The sequence below is a fragment of the Salmo salar genome, chromosome 15 (genome assembly GCF_965601325.2).
Source record: "Salmo salar chromosome 15, fSalSal1, whole genome shotgun sequence".
NCBI classification, from domain to species: domain Eukaryota; kingdom Metazoa; phylum Chordata; class Actinopteri; order Salmoniformes; family Salmonidae; genus Salmo; species Salmo salar.
This window is the reverse complement of record NC_138305.1, coordinates 110,886,790-110,900,000: the sequence shown is the minus strand read 5'-3', so window position 1 is coordinate 110,900,000 and position 13,211 is coordinate 110,886,790. Positions and strand designations below refer to the sequence as shown.

The window sequence follows — 13,211 nt, the reverse complement described above, 5'->3', positions numbered from 1 at the left end:
AATTATTCGTTTTTCACAAGCAGGATGGACTATTAGCTGAACAATAGCTAGGTGTGAACCCCCCCCCCCCCCCCCCAACTTGAGTTAGGTGTGAAATTCCCCCCCCCCCCCCCCCCTCCCCAACTTGCAACAAATCATTTGTATCTTTCCACATCTACCTACACACGGTTAATGTTCTGAAGAAAAAAGAATACATATTTTTATTCCATGTGTAACTCTGTGTTGTTGTATGTGTCGAACTGCTTTGCTTTATCTTGGCCAGGTCGCAGTTGTAAATGAGAACTTGTTCTCAACTGGCCTACCTGGTTAAATAAAGGTGAAATAAAAAATAAAATAAAAATACAGCCAAATAGAGCCTGAATTCGAACCAGGGACTGTAGTAAAGACTCTTGCACTGAGATGCAGTGCCTTAGACTGCTGCCACTCAGAAGCCATGACCAATATATATATATATATATATATATATTATATATATAAATCCACAAAAGTTTCTTCAACTGTCTTCTGACTGTAATTAGAGCGATGTTGATGTCGTGCCGTGACGCCAGCAGATTACAGACTGCCATATGATGATCGCTCATCATCTTCATGAATATAAGCAAGTGATGTCTGCTACATAATCAAGTTAGGTTTCTCCAGAAATAAATAATTCTAAATAACAAACAGGCTTTATTTACAAATTAGTGAGAATGTCTCACCCCATGTTCAAGAATTGCCCTTTTTCTCGCTCACTCTAGATTAAATGAAAACGAAATCTCCAAAATATCGTTACTCTTTCAACAAAGCGATTATTAATATGAATTAATTTATAATTATATAAAAGCCCCTTACATATTCTCAGATATTCTCACAGATCCTAACGTAAAATGTCCCGTAGATATTAATATAGAGTACTCCAATCTTCTAAATGTAATTATTGGCGGAGAGACATCATTGAAAAAAAATATTTGTAGATATACTGTTAAAAATGGTGTAGGTCTTATTTATTTAAAGAGCATATTGAAGTTAGAAGCAAAAGCCTACAACTATTTTAGCACCGTTTCGCGCTGCTCTGAGACAAGCATGGGGACTCCGAGACAAGCCTACTCCTTCCTCCCTGTCGGGGATAGCCACAGGAGGACAACAATTCGAGTTTTTCTGTCAGTGATGTAGGATTTGATAGGAGTGAAGCCAAATCCTAGCTGGCTTCCATTGACATTTTTTTATTTATTTGGTGCACCAGGACCATTCAACAGTTGAGCTTGCTCAGTTTAGCGCCACGCCAATTTTTTGCTCGCTGGCTTCCCTTTCCTTCAATGCTAAGGGCTGCAACAATGTCATACTCGTTTTGACCAGACAGCATCAGATAGATGGCCTTCACATAGAGACAGGGGCGCTGTTTCCCTCGCTCTGATGCTGTCTCCTTTGAGATACATTCAACCTCTTGCGAATTGAAGGAAAAGTATGAAACAGAGAGAGAGAGAGAGACGAAAGATAAATTATATATTTTTTGTATTTTTTTCTTGGTCCATTTTTTGGGGAAGCCTTGCTTACCTTGGCACCCATGAATACACGCCACTGCACAACAGATTGAATAAACTGGAATGACTATGCCACTCACAGTTACACAAAAAGAGTAGTGAGTAAATCACGCCCAGAGTTGTGAGTTTTTATAGTTTTGTACTTAAGAGTTTTGAAACTATACAACTTACATCTGAATTATATGCCAAAGGGATTGAAGAAAACTGTAATCTTCAATAGACAAACAGACAAATTCTTACCATCATCCTCACTAACACCCTTACTAACACCCTGTCTCTCCTTCTCCTCTCTCTCTCTCTCTCGCTTCACCTCATCCCTCCATACATTTATATCAGATATACCTGCTGCGTGAGAGAGAGAGGGAGAGGGGGTGGAGAGATGGAGGGTGCAGGGAGAGAGGTTGGAGAGAGAGAGCGGAGTAGGCTGAGGGCACATGTAGGAGGCACCCAGGGAGATGGAGAGTGAGATAGAGATAAAGGGGGGCGGAGGAGAGAGAGAGATAGAGCAAACCAAACATGCATAAAGCACATAGGGAGAGAGAGAGAAGAACAATCACGATAGGGCTAGCATGTTAGCACACACACATACAGTTGATATATGTACTCTTCTGGCACAGCCACCCCTCATAGCCTGGTTCCTCTCTAAGTTTCTTCCTAGGTTCTGGCCTTTCTAGGGAGTTTTTCCTAGCCACCATGCTTCTACACCTGCATTGCTTGCTGTTTGGGGTTTTAGGCTGGGTTTCTGTACAGCACTTTGAGATATCAGCTGGTGTAAGAAGGGCTTTATAAATACATTTGATTTGACTTGAAGTCGGAAGTTTACATAAACCTTAGCCAAATACATTTAAACTCAGTTTTTCACAATCCCTGACATTTCATCCTAGTAAGAATTCCCTGTCTTAGGTCAGTTAGGATCACCATTTTATTTTAAGAATGTGAAATGTCAGAATAATAGTAGAGAGAATGATTTATTTCAGTTATTATTATTTTCATCAAATTCCTAGTGGGTCAGAAGTTTACATACACTCAATTAGTATTTGGTAGCATTGCCTTGAAATTGTTCAACTTGAGTCAAACATTTCGGGTTGCCTTCCACAAGCTTCTCACAATAAATTGGGTGAATTTTGGCCCATTCCTCCTGACAGAGCTGGTGTAACTGAATGAGGTTTGTAGGCCTCCTTGCTCGCACACGCTTTTTCAGTTCTGCTCACACAATTTATATAAGACTGAGGTCAGGGCTTTGTGATGGCCACTCCAATACCTTGACTTTGTTGTGATGTTGTCCTTAAGCCATTGTGCGACAACTTTGGAAGTATGCTTGGGGTCATTGTCCATTTGGAAGACCCATTTGCGACCAAGCTTTAACTTCCTGACTGATGTCTTGAGATGTTGCTTCAATATATCCACATCATTTTCTTTCCTCATGATGGCATCTATTTTGTGAAGTGCAACAGTCCCTCATGCAGCAAAGCACCCCCAAAACATGATGCTGCCACCCCCGTGTTTCACGGTTGGGATGGTGTTCTTCGGCTTGCAAGCCTCCCCCTTTTTCCTCCAAACATAATGATGGTCATTATGACCAAACAGTTCTATTTTTGTTTCATCAGACCAGAGCACATTTCTCCAAAAAGTATGATCTTTGTCCCCATGTGCAGTTGCAAACCGTAGTCTGGCTATTTTATGGCGGTTTTGGAGCAGTGGCTTCTTCCTTGCTGAGTGGCCTTTCAGGTTATGTCGATATTGGACTCGTTTTACTGTGGATATAGATACTTTTTGTACCTGTTTCCTCCAGCATCTTCACAAGGTCCTTTGCTGTTGTTCTGGCATTGGTTTGTACTTTTTGCACCAAAGTACGTTCATCTCTAGGAGACAGAACGCGTCTCCTTCCTGAGTGGTACGATGGCTGCGTGGTCCCATGATGTTTATACTTGCATACTATTGTTTGTACAGATGAGCATATTACCTTCAGGTGTTGGACTTGTGGAGGTCTACAATTTTTTTGTTGTTGAGGTCATGGTTGATTTCTTTTGATTTTCCCATAATGTCAAGCAAAGACGCACTGAGTTTAAAGGTAGGCCTTGAAATACATCCACAGGTACACCTCCAATTGACTCAAATGAGGTCAATTAGCCTATCAGAAGCTTCTAAAGCCATGGCATAATTTTCTGGAATTTTCCAAGCTGTTTAAAGGCACAGTCAACTTAGTGTATGTACACTTCTGACCCACTGGAATTGTGATACAGTGAACTATAAGTTATATAATCTGTCTGTAAACAATTGTTGGAAAAATGACTTGTGTCATGCACAAAGTAGATGTCCTAACCGACTTGCCAAAACTATAGTTTGTTGACAAGAAATGTGTGGAGTGGTTGAAAACTAGTTTTAATGACTCCAACCTAATATGTATGTAAACTTCCGACTTCAACTGTATATGTGATGGAGAAGAGACTGCTCTGTATGTTGAGTTTGAGTGAGAGAGAAAGAGAGAAGAAAGAAGAAGAATTATTGAAAAAACTACCCCCAAAAAGGCCTGTGGTGCTGATGGTATTTTAAATGAAATGATCAAATATACAGACCACAAATTCAAATTGGCTATGCTCAAACTCTTCAACATTATCCTCACTGCAGGTATTTTCCACGATATTTGGAACCAAGGATTGATTCAACCAATCTATAAAAATGGAGACAAATTTGACCCAAATAATTACAGAGGAATTTACATTAACAGCAACTTGGGGAAAATTCTCTACAGTATTATAAATAGCAGACTACACCATTTCCTTGACGAACACAACGTCCTGAGCAGGAGCCAGATTGGATTTCTAAAAAATGATCGTACAACAGACCACATTTCCACCCTCCACACTCTAACTGACAAACAAGTAAACCAAAACAAAGGCAAAATCTACTTGTGTTTTGTAGACTTCAAGATAGCATTTGATTCAATTTGGCATGAAGGTCTTTTTTATAAACTAATAGAAAGTGGTAATGGAGGGAAAACATATGATGTTATTAAATCATTGTACACTAAAAACAAATGTGCGGTTAAAATTGTCAACAAGTAAACAGACTTCTTCTCTCAGGGACGGGGAGTGAAACAGGGCTGCCCAATAAGTCCAACACTATTTAACATCTACATTAATGAATTAACAACAAGCAAACAGACTTCTTCTCTCAGGGACGGGGAGTGAAACAGGGCTGCCCAATAAGTCCAACACCATTTAACATCTACATTAATGAATTGGCAAAAACAGAAGAAGAATCTGCAGCACCTGGTATCACCCTACACAACACTGAAATCAAGTGTCTGCTGTACGTAGATGACCTGGTGCTGCTGTCTCCCACTAAGGAGGGTCTGCTGTAGACAGATGACCTGGTGCTGCTGTCTCCCACTAAAGAGGGTCTGCTGTACGTAGATGACCTGGTGCTGCTGTCTCCCACTAAGGAGGGTCTGCTGTAGACAGATGACCTGGTGCTGCTGTCTCCCACTAAAGAGGGTCTGCTGTAGACAGATGACCTGGTGCTGCTGTCTCCCACTAAGGAGGGTCTGCTGTAGACAGATGACCTGGTGCTGCTGTCTCCCACTAAGGAGGGTCTGCTGTAGACAGATGACCTGGTGCTGCTGTCTCCCACTAAGGAGGGTCTGCTGTAGACAGAGGACCTGGTGCTGCTGTCTCCCACTAAGGAGGGTCTGCTGTACGCAGATGACCTGGTGCTGCTGTCTCCCACTAAAGAGGGTCTGCTGTAGACAGATGACCTGGTGCTGCTGTCTCCCACTAAGGAGGGTCTGCTGTAGACAGATGACCTGGTGCTGCTGTCTCCCACTAAAGAGGGTCTGCTGTACGTAGATGACCTGGTGCTGCTGTCTCCCACTAAAGAGGGTCTGCTGTACGTAGATGACCTGGTGCTGCTGTCTCCCACTAAAGAGGGTCTGCTGTACGTAGATGACCTGGTGCTGCTGTCTCCCACTAAGGAGGGTCTGCTGTAGACAGATGACCTGGTGCTGCTGTCTCCCACTAAGGAGGGTCTGCTGTAGACAGATGACCTGGTGCTGCTGTCTCCCACTAAAGAGGGTCTGCTGTACGCAGATGACCTGGTGCTGCTGTCTCCCACTAAGGAGGGTCTGCTGTAGACAGATGACCTGGTGCTGCTGTCTCCCACTAAGGAGGGTCTGCTGTAGACAGATGACCTGGTGCTGCTGGCTCCCACTAAGGAGGGTCTGCTGTAGACAGATGACCTGGTGCTGCTGTCTCCCACTAAAGAGGGTCTGCTGTAGACAGATGACCTGGTGCTGCTGTCTCCCACTAAAGAGGGATTAGAGCAGCACCTAGATCGTCTTCACAGGTTCTGTCAGACCTGGGCTCTGACCGTTAACCTAAAAAAAACTAATATAATGATATTCCAAAATAGGTCTGGAAATCAGGATGACAAATATAAATTCTATTTGGACACAGTTCTATTAGAACTCACCAAAAACTACACGTATCTAGGTCTAAATATCAGCAACACAGGTAGCTTTCACATGGCTGTGAATGAGCTGAGAGACAAAGCAAGAAGAGCATTCTATGCCATTAAAAGGAACATTAAAATCGAAATTCCAATTAGAATCTGGCTCAAAATGTTCCAATCGGTTATAGAACCAATTGTTCTATATGGCAGTGAAGTATGGGATCCACTCTCTAATAATGAATTCATCAAATGGGACAAACATCCAATTGAAATACTGCATGCAGAGTTTTGGAAGACTGTATTGCAAGTGCAAAGAAAAACGCATGTAGAGCAGAATTGGGTCAATACCCCCTCCTCATTCGAATAGAAAAAAGGGCCATCTGTCACGTCCTGACCAGTATAAGGGGTTATTGGTTATTATAGTTTGGTCAGGACGTGGCAGGGGGTATTTGTTTTATGTGGTTCGGGGTTTTATGGGATATGTATTTATGTAAGAGGGGTGTTTGATTTATGTGTTCCGGGGTTTTTGGGTAATGTTCTTGTTTTGTATTTCTATGGTTTTCTATGTTGTGTATTTCTTTGTTGGCCTGGTGTGGCTCTCAATGAGGAACAGCTGTACATCGTTGTTTCTGATTGAGAGTCATACTGAGGTAGCCTGTTTTCACCTGTCCCTTTGTGGGAAGTTGTTGTTGTACTGCTGTGTGTTAGCCTGCAACACTGTTCGTTCGATCGTTTTCTTTGTTACATATTCTATTAAAGTTAAGATGAGTACTCGACCCACTGCGCCTTGGTCCATGATGTACGACGACCGTTACAGAACTTCCCACCACCAACGGACCAAGCAGCGGGCCCAGGAAGAGGAAGGATCCTGGGCCAGGGAGTGAAGGGAGTGGAGTACATTTTGGACATGGGAGGAGGTAATGGTTGGGGACAAGACCCTGCCATGGAAACAGGTGGAGACAGCGAGGGAGGAACGGCGAAAGTGGAGCGAAGAGCGGGCCCAACGTAGGATGTATGAGAGGCAGCCCCAATAATTTTTTTTGGGGGGGGCACACGGACAGATCGGCAAAGCTGAGGATGGAACCAGAGCCCAGTCCAACTCGTCCTGTTCCTGCTCCTCGCACTAGCCCTGAGGTGCGTGTTTCCAGTCTGGTACCTCCAAAGCCAGCACCACGCACCAGGCCTCCAGTGCGCAGTCCCCGTCCAGAGCTTCCGGCGACAGTACCCCGTCCAGAGCTTCCGGCGACAGTACCCCGTCCAGAGCTTCCGGCAACAGTACCCCGTCCAGAGCTTCCGGCAACAGTACCCCGTCCAGAGCTTCCGGAAACAGTACCCCGTCCAGAGCTTCCGGCAACAGTACCCCGTCCAGAGTGTCCGGAAACAGTGCCCCGTCCAGAGTGTCCGACGACAGTTCCCCGTCTAGAGACGGCCCACAGTCCGGAACCGAGTGAGACGGCCCACAGTCCGGAACCGAGTGAGACGCCCTACAGTCCGGAGCTCACAGAATCGTCCTTCTGCCCGAGGTCTACAGCGACATGCCTCAGCCAGAGGTATTCAGGGGGGGTGGACAGGTTAGGTGGTGGACTAAAGCCAGAGCCGGAGCCACCTCCACAGTAGGTTAGGTGGGGGACTAAGGCCAGAGCCTGAGCCACCTCCACAGTAGGTTAGGGGGGGACTAAGGCCAGAGCCTGAGCCACCTCCACAGTAGGTTAGGTGGGGGACTAAGGCCAGAGCCTGAGCCACCTCCACAGTAGGTTAGGTGGGGGACTAAGGCCAGAGCCTGAGCCACCTCCACAGTAGGAGGATTGGGGAGGGGGGGTGTAGCACGGGAACCGTCGGTGACGGCAGCCACCCTCCCTTCCCTCCCTTTAGTTTGGGGGGGTTTATTTTGTGTTTATTTTTGTGAGGTGCATCCGGGGTCTGCACCTTTGAGGGGGGGGGGGGGGGGGGGGGGGTACTGTCACGTTCTGACCAGTATAAGGGGTTATTTGTTATTGTAGTTTGGTCAGGACGTGGCAGGGGGTATTTGTTTTATGTGGTTCGGGGTTTTATGGGATATGTATTTATGTAAGAGGGGTGTTTGATTTATGTGTTCCGGGGTTTTTTGGGTAATGTTCTTGTTTTGTATTTCTATGGTTTTCTATGTTGTGTATTTCTTTGTTGGCCTGGTGTGGCTCTCAATCTGGAACAGCTGTACATCGTTGTTGCTGATTGAGAGTCATACTTAGGTAGCCCAGTTTTCACCTGTCCCTTTGTGGTAAGTTGTTGTTGTACTGCTGTGTATCAGCATGCAACACTGTTCTTTCGATCGTTTTCTTGTTTTGTTTGTTACGTGTCTCTATTAAAGTTAAGATGAGCACTCAACCCGCTGCGCCTTGGTCCATGATGTACAACGACCGTTACACCATCAAATTTTACAACCATCTAAAAACAAGTGACCCCAAAACATTCCATCACACAGCTCTACAATGTCAAGAGATGAAACCAGAGAAGAGTCCCCTCAGCCAGCTGGTTCTGAGGCTCAGTTCACTAACCCAAACCAACTCCATAGAGCCTCAGGACAGCACTCAGAAAATCTGGCCCAACAAAATCATCACAAAAGAAAAATAAAAATATATCACCTATTGGAAAGACACCACAAAAAATCTAAGTAAACTTCAATGCTATTTGTCTCTAAACAGACAGTACATGGTGGCAGACTATCTGACCACTGTGACTGATAGAAAACTGAGGAAAACACTGACTAGGTACAGACTCAGTGTGAACAGTCTGGCTATAGAGACTGGTCGTCACAGACAAACCTGGCTGCCCAGAGAGGACAGTCTGGCTGCCCAGAGAGGACAGTCTGGCTATAGAGACTGGTCGTCACAGACAAACCTGGCTGCCCAGAGAGGACAGTCTGGCTGCCCAGAGAGGACAGGCTGGCTGCCCAGAGAGGACAGGCTGGCTATAGAGACCGGTCGTCACAGACAAACCTGGCTGCCCAGAGAGGACAGTCTGGCTATAGAGACCGGTCGTCACAGACAAACCTGGCTGCCCAGAGAGGACAGTCTGGCTATAGAGACCGGTCGTCACAGACAAACCTGGCTGCCCAAAGAGGACAGGCTGTGCTCACTCTTCTCCAGGGGAGAGGTAGAGACAGAGCTGCATTTCCTATTACACTGTGACAAATACTCAGACCTAAGAGAATATTTCTTTCCCAAAATTATAATTCAATACAAAAAATTTGAAACTATAAAATATGAAGAAAAAATCTAATATTTATTAGGTGAAAAGCCAAAATGTGCAGTTTTGGCAGCCAAATATGTGTCCTCCTGCCACAACCTGAGGGCGAGTCAGTGAAAAGTGTAATGTGGATAATATTTCCCATCTTGTTTTGTTTTGTCTTTCATACCAGGTCATGTGTCTTCTCAGTCATGTTGACACTGGTCTACTACCACTGCTTTAATGTATTGTTGTTCTGATTAATATTGTTGTTGTAGTTGTTGTTAATGGTAATCCCATGTTCACTACTACTATTATTATTGCTGTTGGTCCCACCATTTATTTATATATAAATATATATTTGTTATTTTTCTATATGTATACTTTGACAATGTAAGTAATAATCAACTTGCCATGTCAATAAAGTCAATTGAATTGAGTGTGTGTGTGTGTGTGTGTGAGAGAGAGAGAGAGAGAGCAAGAGAGAGAGAGAGAGAGAGAGAGAAACCGTCTGTATAACCATGTGTATAAACTCTGGATGACTGACAGGGGGCGCTGTATTGAATCCATCGTGCAGCCATCTTGGTACTCTATAGTTGTAAAATATGTTTTGGAAGATATAGAAATATAATTTCTTAATGTCTATATTCGTTTTTGACACGTTTATTCTATTACAGACACCTTAATGCAAACGTTAATTATATTATGTTAATGATTTGTATGTTTAGTTTTGTTTAAAACAGGCGTGCGATGATTAAAGTATAGTTTTTAGAGAGCAACGTCACTGTCCCCAATACAACAACAGAACTAGGCTACTTAAATACAGGTAACTTTGTCCTTGAAATGTTTAATTAAAATACTGTAGAATTATATTCATTCGAGAACTGCTCCAACTGGGGATTGCCAATACGGCCGGCCAGTGGCTTCAAGGCCTCTCAATGACCAATACATAACATCAGCAATCCAGGGTTTATACACATCATTGGACATGATCCATTACCGCTCTAACTGCGGACCTGTCGCTCTTCAGAACACACGTCTCTTCGGTCCAACATGATCAACTAGAGGACCGCAGTTTTGGTTTCCACCGTCATCACTATATGTTAGCTCCAAACGTCAAGAGAGTTTGTTTGGAGAGAAAGAAACAATATATATGTCCTCTGACTCACTGGAATAAGCCGAGCCACCACATGCAACCCCCTCCTCCTCCTCCTCCTCCACCTCCTTCTCCTTCTGTAGCTGGAAGAATTGTGACGGCATTTGGGAAAAGCCAGTGAGAAGAGCTGCGAGGAGCTGCAGAATGGCGGAGGGCGGCGGCAGGTGCAGTGGATCTGGGATGCTGAACGGGGACCGCGGGGGATGGACCAACTAATCATCCAGCCGCACGTTCTGCCAGCATACAGAAACCACGCCGTGACAGATCTGGATTTAGGCTATTCTATCTTCAGGAAATATTAAGACTGCGATGAACTTCACCACTACGAGATGTAAGGGGAAATATATGCAACATTTTTAGGCAAATTTATGAAATGGTTAAAATCTGTCTTGAAGGATATATCGCGCCGTGCTCCTAATTAATGAGCTTGTCACATTTGCTACGAGCGAGGCGAGACACTAGGCACTATTACCAATGCCATCATTTAAATTACTTGACATCTACACTATAACTAAGTCCTCTATAGGCTTTACATTTAATCGTGACGTATTAGTGTGTAAATCCGTTGGAGACATTAGTGGCTGGGATGATTGTATCGGTGGTTTTGTCGCCGTGGCGTGACGGTGTCTGTCGGTGTGTGTTCAGAGCCCCGAGCTGTTCCATGCCGCATCTCGACACCACAGCAGCCTGCGCGCCTCAGAGCTTACGGAATAACGGGATATAGTACTGTGCTGGGGACTGGATCGGTGTCGCCGCCGGTGCACCGGAACAGGCCACCTTGCACTCTACCGGCTGGAGAAAAGCACTACAACATTAAGCAGCGGGGTTCCTCACTAGAAGATCTGTCATATTTTTTTTCTCTCTTGTTAAACGGATTGGAACTCCACGCTTAAGACAAATTGGGGGTTATTCGATCATATGGAGAGAGAGAGGATCAATAATTATTTCCTCACGTCTTCTCCTTCTCCTTCTTCTTCTCCTCTTTCTTCTCCTTCTTCTTCTTCTCCTCTTTCTTCTCCTTCTCCTTCTTCTTCTCCTTCTCCTCCTTCTTCTTCTTCATCCCTGCAGCACAAGCAAGAAGAACTGTCGAGGCAGTTTCTTGTTTCTCTTCTACAGCATTGGACAAAGAATGCTTCAATCTACGGAACAGACATGGACAAGAGATACACAGGATCCTTGTTGCCACGGAGAAGAACAAGGAGCACATGAATAGGTATCTCTTCCTCAAGATGCTGATGGAATGTTCTGACAAGGCATGAGGAAAGGTCTTCAGGAAGTTTAACCTGTGAATAGTCAAAGATTAGCATACTGACAATCCTTAGTGATATAGTTTAAATAGGCTGATAGACACACAGAGGGACCAGTAGAATAGGTTTGTAGAGAGTGTGCGTGCGTGTGTGTGTGTGTGAGAGAGAGAGACAGAGAGAGAGAGAGTGGGAGGGAGGGAGGGAGGGAGGGAGGGAGGGAGGGAGGGAGGGAGGGAGGGAGGGAGGGAGGGAGGGAGGGAGGGAAAAGAAGGGAAGGGGGGGACTTGGTTGGAGTGTGAGTTGAGATGTGCCTCAATCCTTGTAGAGTAAATTGAATGAAATGGTGACGAAAACTACAGGGAAATACCTTGGTGGCGTAGTTAATGAGTAACGTGTATTGTGTAATCAACCATTTGCCACAGTGAGAAGGCTGCTCCGGTGATGTGGCTCCTGGCTAGGTGATGTGGCTCCTGGCTAGGTGATGTGGCTCCTGGCTAGGTAATGTGGCTGCTGGCTAGGTGATGTGGCTCCTGGCTAGGTGATGTGGCTGCTGGCTCCGGTGATGTGGCTCCTGGCTAGGTGATGTGGCTCCTGGCTAGGTAATGTGGCTGCTGGCTAGGTGATGTGGCTCCTGGCTAGGTGATGTGGCTCCTGGCTAGGTGATGTGGCTGCTAGCTCCGGTGATGTGGCTCCTGGCTAGGTGATGTGGCTCCTGGCTAGGTGATGTGGCTCCTGGCTAGGTGATGTGGCTCCTGGCTAGGTAATGTGGCTGCTGGCTAGGTGATGTGGCTCCTGGCTAGGTGATGTGGCTCCTGGCTAGGTGATGTGGCTCCTGGCTAGGTGATGTGGCTCCTGGCTAGGTGATGTGGCTCCTGGTTAGGTGATGTGGCTGCTGGCTAGGTGATGTGGCTGCTGGCTAGGTGATGTGGCTCCTGGCTAGGTGATGTGGCTCCTGGCTAGGTAATGTGGCTCCTGGCTAGGTGATGTGGCTGCTGGCTAGGTGATGTGGCTCCTGGCTAGGTGATGTGGCTCCTGGTTAGGTGATGTGGCTCCTGGCTAGGTGATGTGGCTCCTGGCTAGGTGATGTGGCTCCTGGCTAGGTGATGTGGCTCCTGGCTAGGTAATGTGGCTGCTGGCTAGGTGATGTGGCTGCTGGCTAGGTGATGTGGCTCCTGGCTAATGGTGATGTTGACAGCTAGATTCTGAATATTACAGGATTTCTACTGTTCTAAAGCTGGAACCCACCAGGAATAGAAAATACAGAATACAATTTTACTGGTTAGAACAAGCTTACAGTAGTTTCAGCCTCAGATGCAGAAGGACAGAGAGAGAGAGAGGGAGAGACAAGAGAGAAAGAGGGAGAGACGAGAGAGAGGGAGAGACAGAGAGAGGGAGAGACAGAGAGAGAGAGAGGGAGAGACGAGAGAGAGGGAGAGACAGAGAGAGGGAGAGCAGAGCAGATGGAGAGACAGAGAGAAGGGGGGGGGGTGTGAGACAAAGAGAGAGAAAGAGAAACAGAAAGAGAGAGACAGGCATCTATGACTCAAAAAGGAGGGAACATGTACAGAGACAGAGACAAAAGGTAAAACAGAATTTAGAACTCCACACATTCACCCAGAGTAGACACTCCAAACA

The 13,211-nt window shown here is 45.5% G+C and overlaps 1 protein-coding gene across 1 annotated transcript in view; it reads left to right on the top strand.

Annotated features, from left to right (window-relative positions):
- Window positions 1–10,433: 10,433 nt before the first annotated feature.
- The window catches only part of LOC145860931 (uncharacterized), a 58,702-nt gene continuing 55,924 nt past the window's right edge, over window positions 10,434–13,211 (top strand). The window contains exons 1-2 of the mRNA XM_082962272.1: window positions 10,434–10,660; window positions 11,398–11,542. The gene's annotated coding sequence lies outside the window, so the exon portion shown is untranslated. The remainder of the gene's footprint in view (window positions 10,661–11,397; window positions 11,543–13,211) is intronic.